The sequence below is a fragment of the Aphelocoma coerulescens genome, chromosome 2 (assembly GCF_041296385.1).
Source record: "Aphelocoma coerulescens isolate FSJ_1873_10779 chromosome 2, UR_Acoe_1.0, whole genome shotgun sequence".
NCBI lineage: Eukaryota > Metazoa > Chordata > Aves > Passeriformes > Corvidae > Aphelocoma > Aphelocoma coerulescens.
In genome coordinates this window covers 79,020,720-79,034,937 of record NC_091015.1, presented here as the reverse complement: position 1 = coordinate 79,034,937, position 14,218 = coordinate 79,020,720, and the positions used below count along the sequence as shown (strand labels likewise).

The window sequence follows — 14,218 nt, the reverse complement described above, 5'->3', positions numbered from 1 at the left end:
CCATCCTAACAGTGAAAAAATTGTTTTCTAATATCTAACCTGAATCTCCCCTGTCTCAGTTTAAGGCCATTTCCTCTGGTCTTCTCACTGCAGGCACAGCAGAAGAGACCGGACCCCACTTCACTAGAACCTCCTTTCAGGTATCATGACAGGTTCCCTACTTCCTTCACAGTTTGTTTTTTATAAAGTAGATGTTTAAAACAACTGTCATGTAGATACTCTACATATCTCTGGCAAAAGTGCTTCAATTGCTGCTTCTAATTTAACTCTTATTTTATTGCATATGCATTTGAGTATTCTTGTCAGTTTTACATCTGATGCAATTTACAGTTTGTTTTAAAGAACTAAAATAGTTCTGTGCTTTTGGATGTAATTAGTATAGACACATGAATTTATTTCAAGTTTATCTTTACAGGTATGCTATGTTTTAGCAGCCCTTTTAGGCTTCTGAAAATGGAGATTTTCCATATGTAGAAAATTTCCTGGATGTTCTCTTTATCAAAGCCAAAACTAGAAGTGTTACAGGAAATGTAGAAAAACATACGCAGCTGCAGTACTGGGATGAGCATCGCTTTTGAGGCCTTCCCTTGTAAGCTATAAAGCAGTGTGTTTTGGTTTAGGTCTTGGCATTCAGGACACCCACATGGAGAAATACAAAGCAAGCATGCCCTTCATTTGCCAGTGGGACCAACCAAACACTCCTTGTAGCCCAAGCCATGTTGTTGATGCAAATTGCCATGCCAGAATCAGAGCCCATTTGGGGTGCTGGTGCTCCCTATCTTTGCAGCTGTTGGTGGCTGGGCTGCAATACATATTATAGCGGAACTCTGTCTTTGTGTCTACAGACTTACCGTCTTCCCTGAAAGCAGCAGTGGCCACCCTGCCCTTTGTTATGATGGTGGGCTTCAGACAGCTTAAAAAGATATGTCTTTGTCACGTACAGAGCCAAACTTAGGTTTGAGGGTTTAGTAAAGTTATGTGATGTCATTCTGTGGATGTGTGGCAGTTGTTCCATCTAATTTTACAACAGCCCTCAGGTATTGTTGGAAATAAAGTTTTTTCATGTTACAGTCTGTAGCTCTAAATGATGAGGGAGTAACTGGGATGAAGGCATTAACCAAATTTTGTTTACAAGAACACTACTGATTTAATATTTGAAAAGTAATTATAAATTATTTTTAGATAGCCTCAGATGCTAATCCTGTTTGTGAAACTCCCTGACAGTTTTTGTGAGTTTTGTTTTTTTACTTTTTTTTTTTAGGTAACCATGTTTGTCTCTTGAAAAAGCGTAGAAACCCCCTATGTTTAGAATAAGCAGTAAGCGCATACACTGCGTGATTAAATGCGGAGTAAATCTATCAAAGGAGAGAAGTCTTTCCTCTTGTCTCCCTTTTCTAGCTTAACCTTTAATACACTCAAGGAGGGAAGATCAATTTTTGGCGGAAACTTGTCACCGTTGTGCAGTTGGGTTGGCACTGTTAACTGGAAAATTAATTATAATCTTCCACATTTGTTACTGTGTTTTCTTGGAAGAGATGGGTTATGGTCCCAGAAGTCGTGTCATTCTGCAGGGAGTGGACATTGCTGTGACTGGGATACACGTGTTTCTGCTGGCCTTTGTTAATGTGCGTCACTGCAAGCCTGCAGGGAACTGAAAGGATGGACACAGCCCAAATGACCACTGTGTGTCCTGTGACACTGGAGCCTGTGTATGGGGAAGCAGTAATAACCACTTCATTAGCTACCTCCTCATTCCTGAGGGGAAAACCTGAATTTAGGGTTGGTGGGCGTTCATTTGTATAGAAGTTTTTGCTTTCGGCCTTTGGTCTGGGAACAAAGGTGGCATATGTCTTGCCTTTCTGCATCTCTTGGGATAAATAAGCACTTTGAAAAGGATATAATAGTATCAGTACTGGGAATGTTTAAGTATGTAGTTGCTAAAAGACAAGGGGGGAAGGAATTTGGATGAAATACCTGCAGAGGCTGTGGACTGGTGTGAAAGAAACAGCTGTTCTATTCTCTAGAACATATTCTTTGTCTTGTCGTCTGATGCCGAATTGTTCCTTGTGGTGCACTATTTCAGCTTTATGACATGACACTGAACACTTCCAGAGAGCACGTGCTATTTCCTGGCATGCTGCTGTTGGTTTTCATTATTTTTCTTTGGGGGTCAGAAGGATAATTGATTATAGTAATATCATAATCTCTTTTAATAATTGTTTTTCAGTTTATGAAAACATGCTAATTTTTCTGTGCTGCAGTGGTGTAGTATCTCTTTTCTTTCCTTCTCTTAGTTCTTGGTTGATAGGGTCGTGCACAGTGATATCCTGCACAGTGTAGAGTAGGACCTTTAAAAGGATTATAAATCACAAGAATTTTGGGATTTCAGTGACAAATGTAACAAACTATAATTTAACCATTCCCTATGGTGAATAAGATTTCCACAGTATCAACAAGAGGCCTTGATTGACTCTGCTACTTTAAAAAAATTGCATTTATTTGGTTGCCCTGTAGAAAAGAACATTTTTATTTAGGAGGAGAAACTTCCATATTTCAAATTCAGCTATACTCCTAAATTCTTTGTGCATTTAAAAAAATTCTACCTGGGAGTTCAGAGGGAAGGAAAAATTGTGACAAAACTCTTCTCTTGGTCATCTTTTCGTGAGTTACCCCATCTCTTTCCAAACTGAATTGCAGAATGTTGTGTGTTGTTTAAAGTAAGATTGTAAGAATAGTAGTAATAGGAAAACCAAACCACAACCAGCAGTGCACTGCCTGTTGTAGTACTAGGTCTTTTAAGGGAATACGTGTTTTACCACTGCTCCTAAACCTTTGCTAGTTCATGATCTCTTGTGCTGCAGGCATCGAACTAAAAGAAACACTGAATTTTGTTTTCCTTGTTGGCCACAGTTTTAACTTTCTAATTTCCTGTGGCCATGTGCAACTCCAGAGGACTTCATGGGCATTGTGTTACCTGATGGTTTAGGAGCTGAACAGTTCAGGAGTCGCAGGATAACTTCTGGATCAATGAAATGCAGTGTTGTACACCATTCTGTTTTTGAAAGGTGTTCTTAGTGGACGTATATTGGTAAAGTCCTATGAAATGCTTGAAATAAAAATGCTATAAAAGTCCAGAATTAAACGGATAATTTTGTGTTACAGTTATAGGCAAGAGAATATCTGACAGGGATTAAAATTGCCAGTAATGGTTAAATAGTTCAGCATGTAATAGTTGCATCAAATGCAAATGACACTTCTAAACACTTCTGACGTTAATGCTGAGGAAGACAAGAACCCAACAAAAAATTACGATATTTTTGCTGTGTAATTTTTTGTTATACTGAAATCTTGCTCAGAAATCAAATCATGAGAAGCATAAAGGACAGTATTAATGAAGTGTTCTCATCCATGACCTCATCAATTCAGAAATGCTTTCTTTTTGTACTTTCCAGTGTTTTATCAAATTTAGCCTTAAATAACTTCACTTTCTGTGGGAAAATATATTCTACTTTATATTGTATTGCTGTTAAGAAATGTTTTCTGATGCTCATCCTATGCCACCCTCTTCCCTGAGTTCATCCCACTTTTTTATTTATGCCCCTTTAGAGTCACACTGTGTAACTCCTCTCCCTCCTCTGCAATTTACACTATCATCCTATTTCTCAGTAGCTGTCAGCCAGACAGGCTAAATTATGTAGTTATTTTGATATTATTTCTGTCCTCTTTCAAAGAGTATTGAAAATTTTAGCTGAGGAAGCAAATTTAGCTGTAAAACAAGGACTGATATTTTGTTTAAGAGCAACTAAGAATCTCTTTGTAGCCACCCCTGTGTATTTTTTGCTGACTTGTGATTTCCAGTTTGGCAGGTTGGTTACAAATGGTCCTGCCAATCTTTTGAGTTAAAGATCATGATTGCACCTCAGATGTTTTGCTAGAGCAAATTTCTTTATTCTCTTGAGTGTATTTTTCTTTCATATATAAATGTGTATGTGAGTGTGCAAAAACCATGTAAGTATGTATACAGGCATGCACACGGTCATGCTGTGGTGGTAAAGATCATGCCCTTCATCTCAGATTCTCCATGTTTCAGTCTCGGGGATTGGTGCACAGCTAGCACCTGTGTGCTGTGGGCTTTTTTTCTGCTTACCCAATCGCATGTCTCAAGTATGTGAAATCAAAGTAATCCTGCTGCTTGCGTGCATCCCAGTTCTTCTGCTCCCTGCATTGTGGGCATGGGCTTTCTTGTCAGATGGTGCTAGGGGCCAGCTCCACTCAAGGACCACTGCTTAAGTCCTTCCCTGAAACTCCACCTCAGTAGCCATTTCCTTATAAATCCTTCTTGTGTGATTATTTGTTAGAAGCAATTCCTAGATCAACGTATTAGTCGGTGTAGAAGTATTATGTTGATATAAGGTAGTGTGGATCTGATGTAAGAAAACGTGTTATCCAAGGTAAAGTAAAAGTAGAAAGTTCTTCTATAATGTGTTGGAAAGATGTGACCTCTGATAATGGGGCATGTGGAAGGAACTAATATTTTAAATTTTTTCTAGTGGAAGAAAGTTAAGCAAAATTGTTTTTTACAATGGATGGGTAAATCGTCAAGGACTGAGTGGATTGTAAGTAGGCAATCCGTTTAGTTTTCTGACTGTCAGATGAGGGGAGGGGGAATATGATTTTCCACTTGTAACACATTTTCATTTTATATGGTGCTGTGTATCCATATTTGACTTTTTGTTCTAGTAGCTTGGACTTCTGATCCAAAAAAAATCAACAGTTTGAATAGGAAGCTGAAGTAAATTGTTTCTGGAGATGAAAGAAGACTATGGAGCAATGCTTTTATTGAAATGAGGAAAACAATATAGCCATATTAGGGACTGTAGTAATGGTAGAGTTTAAGGTATCTACTTTTGCATGATCCTTGACATTTTTGATCTTTCATCTCGTCTCACTATTGGTTTTATGTCCTCAGAGCTCTGACAATGAGTGATAGTGCATTTGGGACAGGTTCCTATATATATCATGCTTCTGATGCATTTGTAAGATCAGCTGAATTGTCAGTACTTCCTTACCTGCCTTCACAGTTCTAGATAGAATTTTCTTTTTATTTTATTTCTGTTTCTGTTTTTTATATCTGGGGTGACCGTGTCAAAATTTGTCTTTCAGCCTGAGAAGGAACAAAGCACTGACTAAGGCTAACAGGCAAAAGAAGCAGAGCTGAAGAAAGATTATCTCTGCTTGCAGGTAAATAATCAAAAATAAATTTAGCTTTCTGAATCAGTCTTTGACAGCAGCACTGCCAGCCTTTTTAGTCAGTAATAAGTTTTCAGTCCCTCTCCATTTTAATTAATAATTAAATTTTAGTTTATTTAATAATTAAAATATCTTTCTTCATTTTCAGCAACTGCTAAGGACAGGTATGATAACTATCTAAATTCGCTTTCCATATAGATTTCATGCGTTTCCTTACTCCTAATGCAAAGAAAATTATGAGACTTGAGACATAAAGATAGGTGTGTAACAATAATGAGAGAGAGAAAAAGAGGGAGAGATAGAAAATAATAATCTTCTGAAGAGGAAATTCAGAAAGACAAATTTTAACATCTTTATATTGGAGCATGTCCAGATCCTTGAATATAATCCCTTTGAAATCTGCCTAACTACCTAGGCAATAAGTTGCTGTTCAGTGTGTGAGGAGGTGGCAGAATTAAGTTCTCCATGCTTTACACACCAGTTATTATTGATGCAGGATGGGATGGGATGGGATGGGATGGGATGGGATAGGATAGGATAGGATAGGATAGGATAGGATAGGATAGGATAGGATAGGATAGGATAGGATAGGATGGGATGCGATGCGATGCGATGCGATGCGATGCTCTGGTGAATGGAGAGTGAACTCAGGGAGCTCTGGAGAAGCAATAGTTAGGACTTTACAAACCATTAACTTTCCAGTCTCTTATCTACGTGACCCCCATGGCAGCATCAGTGAAAGGTAATGGGGGTCAGTGTCTCCTAATAAAGTTTGTGTGTTCCCTCCAACTGGGAATAAGTGTTGATTTAGATGGGGATGCAGACCTGTGAAGTGGAGCTGCCAGCTTTCCTATAGGGATGGGTTTACATTCTCCTGAAAGGCGGAAAGAGGAATGGGGGAAGAAATATTTTTAAATACTGTTCTGGGAACATTTGTGAGAGTTCATCTCTCTGGAGATCTGAATTAAGTATCTCCTTGTTCTACAATTTCTGTGATTAGCTTTTTCAGGTATGCTTTGTAGCCTAGTATTGGTTTTGACCAAGGTCAGGTTGTGGGGATTTTTGTTGTTTTATTTTGTTTGTTTGCTTGTTTGTTTTAACCTGGCAGTACACACACTTTGTTTCCTTTAATTCATTTTTATGCAGTTGATTTTAATTTTTGTTTAACTTTTTCCTTTTTTGGAAATGATTCCTGGTGAAGTAGATGCACTGCATCTAAAATGGAGAAAACAGGTAAACAGAGCAAATTATCAGGTCCTCACACAGATTTAATAATACTTTAATTTTTTTGTGTTTAAGTAGGATTTCTAAATTGGTTTGATTTTCATGAAAATTTTCAAGACCTTCACTGAGAGTGTTCTTACTTTTGAGAGTGTTAGCATAATTTTTTAAATTGCTTTCTCACTTATTTTGACTGGGAACATAGCTTTTTTTCAACTTTTGTTTTGACTTTGATTTTATTATACTAATTACTTTCAGTGTGAAAATTGCATAGTGAATTACACCAAGTCTTCCTACGGGAAGAGTTTACTGTAAAATGGACAGACATGGTATTGTAAGCATAAAATTATCACATATTTAAAACGTAATTAAATAGAGGTAAGTTTTGTTGAGCTTAGAAAAGCTGCTTGCTTTTTATGTGGGCACACTAACTTTGTCAAGTTTTATGAAAGAATGATGTTCTAAACAGATAGAGAGATGTTCCTTGATAGAGGTTAACTTTTTCTGTTTCCCTTCTGTCCCTCTTCCTCCCTGCACAGATTGTGGTTCTTATTCCACCCTCCACTTCCATTTGCAATGTGTCTTATTTTTACACTACCATTTTATTGCTGTTCTGTTGTGGCAAGTTATATTCTTAATATAGTATTTATTCTACAAACAGAAACTGTGCTGGATAGACTTGAACTAACTATGTGGGAACACCATGTTTATTCTAGTTACTTTGTCAGACTTCCTGAGTTGTTACTTAAAGGATTTTTTTTTTAATAAACTTAATTTAAGAGATAGTGCAGACTCTACCAAATCCTATTTTGTTACCTGATATTAGGAGCTCATTTGACCCTAGTGTCCCCTGCGGTCTCAGTCTTGACCCTGAGTGGCAGACCCTGCTGGGCCTGTGTGGAACACGATCTTTCAGCATGTGGCAAATTGCAATTCTACAGATGATTTTAAAGAAAAAAAAATCAAAACAATTATTTTGTTTTAATTTTGATTCTCTCAGTATGTAACAGATGTGGCATTAACTGAAGATTGTTTTGTCATGTATGACCTTGAGCTATAATAACATCTTATTCTTCATTAATAATAAAAACTCGATTCTTTTATGTTGTTATTTTCTTTAGTTCCCTGACTTGCATATCTGCTTCCACCTAGTCAGTGTGTATATCTTGGCTCGGAATGCAAGATGAGAGGGTGTTGCCTTTGTTATTTAAAAACTGGATGGAGCATCCATCCACTTCTGTGCATAGTCTTAAATGTATATACTTTTATATATATGTATATATATACTTCTGTGCCATAGTCTGAGATGTGCATTCTGAGCTCTGTCTTCAGTTTTCTTTCACTGAAGCTTGTTCTGCAGGGAAGTGTGACTTGCATGTGTCTGGTGTCACATAAGGGTTCTCTGACATAATTAAAATACGCGGCTTTCTCAAAGCCTTTCGGACAAAGAATTTATTTTGTTCGTCGTGCTGGGCTTTGTGTAGAGTAAGTACATCAGTATTAGCAAGCCTTATAGGAGATGCTACCTGGGAACATTACAGTTGTTAAAACATGAAGGTGCTTGGAAGCCCATTATCCTAGGGAGCTGTGAGCCATGGACTCAAGTATTTCCTATTTTCTAGCATTAGTGACAAAGAAAGAAGTTAGCAATACTAGTCCTGTTCTTTTTAGTGTTATACTTTCAAACCTTTTTTTTTAATCTAGTGATAGTGGGACTGCATGGAGACACAATTTAAATCTGTGTTTTAAGTCATGCTTGCCTTGCTTTCCTTGCTACAGAATATTTTGGAACTAGTTCTTCTTTAACAAGTTATTGGAGATGTCAGCACCTCTGAGATGCTGTAAAGGCAGTTGTGTTCAGATGTAATCAAATACAGTGTTACGAGGTAGGTCTGCCTGAATACATATGAATTAATCCTGGCTGTAAACTTTTAACAAAACCAGAGCACAGTTGTATCAGGAAATTGGAACAGGATTGAGCAAATGCATTTTAAAATTTTACTTATATTTCTTTGAATAGGCAGAACTTTAAATTTAGGGGGCTTAAATTTATCATGAATATTTATAACTAGCATTGTTTATAATTCAGTATCAGTTGTTGCAGTTGAAGTATTTTTAAGGAAAATACTGCTTTTTTTACCCTTAGGCTTTAAACATAATTAATGCATTTATTAGGTGTAGTTACAGAAGATGTTTCATAATATAAGTAGAATATTTGCACATCAGGTTTACTGTCTTTTGGTAACCCATATGCACTCATAACTGTAGAATATGCAAAGTATAATTTTTAAGCTGGTTAATGGAGGTTGGCTAGGCAGTTAATTCTTTTATGTCTTCTTGGGTACACTTGTCCTTAAAAGAGTGAAATAAGTCTTCATCTTGCAGCTCAGCAGTTTGTTGGAAGACTGAGGAGGCAGTACACAGGCTTGACAGTCATATGGGATTTAGAAGAAATACATTATCCATTCACCTATGGTAAATTTTAGTGCTGGAATCAAGGAAATAACAGCAGAGTAGTAAAAAAATAAATATGTAAATAGAGTAAGTAAGTTTGCTAAAAAGACCAGGAAAGCAAACTGAAAATGTTTAGCAGTGCAATCTTACTTCATTTTTGTTTCACCTTCTGAAATTTGTATTGCTGTGAGACCAACTGTATTGAGACAGATACTATGATTGTGTGAGATTTGCTGGCAGAGCTGTCTGTATTGTTTGCAAATTTTGCTGTTCATGAGAGTCGAGCATTTTGTATAGGTTAAATGGGTTGGAATGAACTGTGTCATTTAGAAACTGATGTGGTGGGTTTTTTTTTCCTTTTACAACATGCAAGTCAGTACTGCACTCTGTGTAGGCTAGCTGCTTTTCCCTATACTTTTGTTTTATTTTTTTTTCATGCTTATTTGTGTTTGCAACACGTGATTTGGGATCAAATGTAAATAATGATACAGAGTTTCTAAACAAATTTTGTTTGCTGTGACATAGTATATATTTGCAATTCTGGCTTAAGACTGGGTGATAGTTGTTGAGAGATGAAGGTGTCTTCTGCTTCTAGACCATGGTAACAGTAAGGAAACACAACAGCCTAAGTCACTAGCACATAAATGGGAGAATAAAAAAAATCTGGTTGTTGATTTCTGTTTCACTCACTCAACAGAAAAGAGCTTCAGTGATAGGGAATTGTACAAAAACAGTAAAGGTTTTCACATTATCTAAGAAGAAGTGTTACAGCAAACAGAATTTACTTCTTAGTAGGTCCCATTTAACATTTCAAAGGTAGTGGGCTCTTATTAAGAAGAATGAGCTGCTAGCAGTGTTTTAAAGTATAAGAAAGTGTCTCTTTTTCTCTCAAGAGCAGTTATTAGCACATGGGTAAATTTATAGGATTCCATTTTTACTCACTGTACCTTAAACTCTAACTCTGTTATTTTGCAACTATGCTGTACTCAGACAAGGGCTGAGTTTAAGAACCATTTTTTACATGTCTGGACCCAGTAAAAAAGCCCTGCTAACATTGTTTTTAATTGGATGCCTAAAAGTGGCTCTGCAGAAAACTTCTCTGGCAAAGCAAAACAGAAGAAAGAGGGTAGGGATTTCAGTCATCCTTTTCTGACATCTCTCTCTTTACATCTCTTTCATCTTGCAGAGGGGTTGAGAGAGAAGGGTCAAGCATACTGGGAGATCATTTCACATTCCAGTTCAGGATTTTAGGTCTCCATGAGACATGATTTTGCATTGCATGGGAATAAAATCCTGCAGCTCTGACTCCCTGGTGATTAGGTTCCCAGTGGCACAGCACAGTTGTCCAGGGCTTCTGAGTAGGTAGAGCAAAGGAGACCTGAGGTGTGGTAATAAAAGTTGTAGGACCATTCCCTTTCCATTGGTTTTAGTGTGTTTCTCCAACATGAAGTAGAAGGAGGTGATGATTAAAAAAAAAAGCCTTTTCCAAGAAGAAATGCTCTAAATCTGTCTTAGAATAGGAAAGAGGTAAGGTGGCCAACTAGGCAGCACTGCATGCATAAATGTTAGTGAAACTATGCCAAAACACCATTTTTCATTTAAGCTTGTGTCCCTGTATAGATGGAACGGGAAGTTTCAGGCATAGACACTATTCTTCCTGTTGAAAGCTGACAACTTCAGTTTTCATTTAACTGGCTTGATTCTTGAACAGGAGAGGTTTTTTCTTTATTATTTAATTTCCTATGTGATACTCATTGCATTTAGACATTATGCAGTGGCTATTAAAAGTGATGCATATATTGAATTCCTAAATAAGGATTTTAGACCAGCTCCTTCCCAGCTCTGTTTTAAAGGAATGAGAGCCTCTAGGCTGATATGAAAGGACATTTGCTGAAACCATGGATACAAAGCACCTGGACAGCACTGGGAGATGAGTTTTGAGATGGTAAAATTAAATTATCATTTTTAATACAAACATTTAGTGAAAAAGAGAATGTGAAAAAACATTGTTAATCAGAATTGAAGCAAAGGCTATTCAGATAGGTTTCATAAATGTAATGTCCAGTTTACTGAAGTTGTTTGGCAGTTGTGACATTGCATTTGAAATGTGACTAGAAATAGATTTTTAATCTGAGCACTGATTCTTTTTTTTTTTTTTTGGCTTTAGATGACATTAATTTGTCTTTCTGTTAATCTTAGAAAGCCCTATAAATTTAGTGCCCTATTTCTAGTACATTGGACTGACATTTTACACGCTCTGATATGGCAATATATTGTTGCAGGGGTGAATAGTGGGACACATAAATCAACTTATAATGAGGGTAAACCTGTGTATGAAAGAAATAGTTGAAATCTTTTAAAGCTATCGATATAACAGTAATATTAGTAGTCAGTTTTCTTTCCTAACCTGAGTAGCCTCTAATACACCTTCATGGAAAAGATTACTTAATTTTATGCAGTGTAGTCAACTGTCAAATAATTAATTTAAAATTCAGATCTGAGGGGAAATAGAAAATCACAAAATCTGTAGACTCATATGGAGCCCTCTTCACTTTCACACTGTTGGAGTGCTTTTTGATAAAGAAGAAAGAGGATGGAGTAGCAGCTAGATGTCTGGGACTGATCCACAGTTCATTGAATTAAATTGAAATTTTTTTCATTAACTTTGATCATCCTTGGATTGAACCGGTATGCATATGATTTAATTAGTAGTAAGCTCAGGAAATTCTGGGATGTTGGCTTTTCTAGTTCCTTACCTACTGAGATAGTAATTACATAAACCAATATATTTATTTGTGTGTCTATGATATGGCAAGTGCAGAATGGGCTTTCCTAGATGTGGACCTCCATTTTAAAGAGACATTTTATGGTAAACCTCTTTTTCTTTCTTGCTAATGATAAGATTGAATCTGATCATCTTTCATTACACATAAAACAGATCTGTTTCTATGTCATTAAAAATATTTTTATGGTAGAAAAGGGAGCAAATTGTAACTTTATTGTATGTCTAATTTTAAAATACATTAACCTCTCCATGTTATATTTAACATTAAAGGTTAAAAATGCAAATTTTTGATAGGTTCTCTTTGCCTCAGAGCAATAAGGAGGTTCTCTAATATCGTACATTTAATTATCCAATAGAGTATGTTTTTATCATGGATCACATTGAAGGTATCTCTATTAATGCTGTCTTTTATTTTATTTTAAATTATGTAAAGCAGTGCAGCTTCATGTTGGGATACCTTTACATTTATGCAAGTTTGAGAAGCAACCACAGAAAACTCCTCTGCTAAGGGCAAGTTTGTAGGCATAGCTGCTGGACAGTCATAATTCAGAATGGCTGAATTTCTCATCTGAAGCATTTGAGATATTTTTACCCTGAACCAGATTTCTATCACCTTATTTGTTCCTCTATTATTTGTTATTAGGTGAGCTGCCCCAGTGCCTTATCTGGGGCAGTTGGTGAAGATAAGGTACTGCTTGGGGCAAGGAAGGGTGGTGGGAGTCGGCTGTGGGTGTTGACACTGGACATGGAGATTCCATGTAGATGTGTCCTGTTTGCTTTGGCAGACCCTGTTGTGAGTCTGAATGATTTACATCTAAAAGTTCATGAAAGCTTCTTGTGTGTTAGTAGCATAAATAGGAATAGTAGGTATAAAAATCAAGGGAGAAAGGCTTATGAGCCTACCACCACACTTTCTCAGTTTATCAGCTGTGTAACTAGCCATAAATCTGTCACTTGGGTTTGCTTATACTTTTGGTAGTTTGCTCCCAGTTTTTAGAGCAATAAATAAGATTTCTCTAAGGTATCAGTTACATACCTGTCAATGAGACCTAACCTGAAAAAATTAGGTCTGTGTCAAAAGATATTAAGAGGAGCCTTGATTTGTTTTCTCAAGGGCATTTAAGAGTTACTGAAGCAACATTAAATGCTATACCAACAAGATGCTGAGATTTTAGGTGGTATTTTCTCTACTGCTTTACAGGAAAACATTTTGTAGCAACTGCAACATAACACAGAACATAGGCACCTTCTGAGGCAGACATTACCTTTTCAAATAAGCATGACCGATGCTTAGGCCATGGTGATGTGTTATTGTGTATCACCTGCAATGATTTTGGAGTGTATTACAGAATTATTTGTATCCTTGAGGGAGTGATCCAGAGAACAGAAAAGGAATTAAGTAGGTGATCCAAGTATTTATTTGTTTTATATGTTTCTAGCTGCTGATTAATGAGCTTATAATGCTACTGCTGCATTTGCAATTGAGAAGGGATGTTGGTAAGCAAATGATTTTTCTCACTTGCCTTTGTTTCTCTAAAAATGAGTAATTCCTTTTAGAAGGAGAACAATATTTTTAAGGTACAAATCTGAGAAACAGGTGAATGAAAATATATGCGCAGTCTACTTTTTTGGTGTCAAACAGAATTAAAAGAAGAAAAGTATTGTTTAATATATTACCTAATGTATTGTGAAGCAAGACATCCTGTTTTGCTTGTTGTATATGTTGAGACAGCATTGTTAAAAAATCAAGGTATTATTGTACAAGTTGGGAAAACTTTTCTTACTGTGTCACAAACCTTCTGTTTGATGACTGCCACATGAATTTCTAGGATATAATTTAAAAAATTCTAGAATATAATTAAAAAGAGGTTGTCTGACCTCTACTGATTAGGAATTTGGATTAGGTTTCTTGTGCTTGAATATGTCAGTTCATCAACTTCTCTGGCTCTGAAATAGCATATTGTTCCAGTGTGTTTTTCTGTGTGTGTTGTTTTTTGTGTGTTTCTACTGTTTCAAAAACACCATCGTCATTGCTGTCATACCTCCCAATACTTTTGAAAAAGCAGACCCTTAAAAAGCAATGACTCTCTGTCTTCTGCCCAGGATCACCCGTATTGAAATGTGCAGTTTGTGTTGCACAGCCCTCTCTGCACGTATAGTTTGATTCTACAAAGTATCTCCAGCAATCCCTGCTCATCTACAGTGAAATGCAGCAGCAGCTTGTTTCAGATTTCTGGTTGTTAATCAATCTGTTCACACTTAAATGTGTTGCAGCCCAGTCAAAGCAGGGAGTATCCTGGACAAATGATACGAAAGAAGTGAAGTGGATGTACGTAAGTGTAATCTGCCCCCAGAGTGGCAGATTGCTTTAGCAGTGACCTTTATCGGTGAGAATAGACTGAAGTTGTATCATTTCTGAAAACCAGAGTGCTACTTCCACTTAGGCTGTTGCTGGGTGCTATGTTTTGCATCACTTTTTGAAGACACTGTTAGGTTGAATTTAATACT

The 14,218-nt window shown here is 36.7% G+C and overlaps 1 protein-coding gene across 9 annotated transcripts in view; it reads left to right on the top strand.

The window, feature by feature from the left end:
- The window catches only part of FARS2 (phenylalanyl-tRNA synthetase 2, mitochondrial), a 237,803-nt gene that overhangs the window by 1,414 nt on the left and 222,171 nt on the right, over positions 1-14,218 (top strand). For 5 of the 9 annotated variants that reach the window (XM_069008181.1, XM_069008180.1, XM_069008179.1 and 2 more), the window contains exons 2-3: positions 94-140; positions 5,164-5,241. The exons of 1 other annotated variant lie outside the window; for it this stretch is intronic. The gene's annotated coding sequence lies outside the window, so the exon portion shown is untranslated. Of the gene's footprint in view, positions 1-93; positions 141-4,550; positions 4,617-5,163; positions 5,242-14,218 lie in introns of all 9 variants that reach the window. 3 more of the 9 variants (XM_069008175.1, XM_069008176.1, XM_069008177.1) reach the window with 3 other exon arrangements.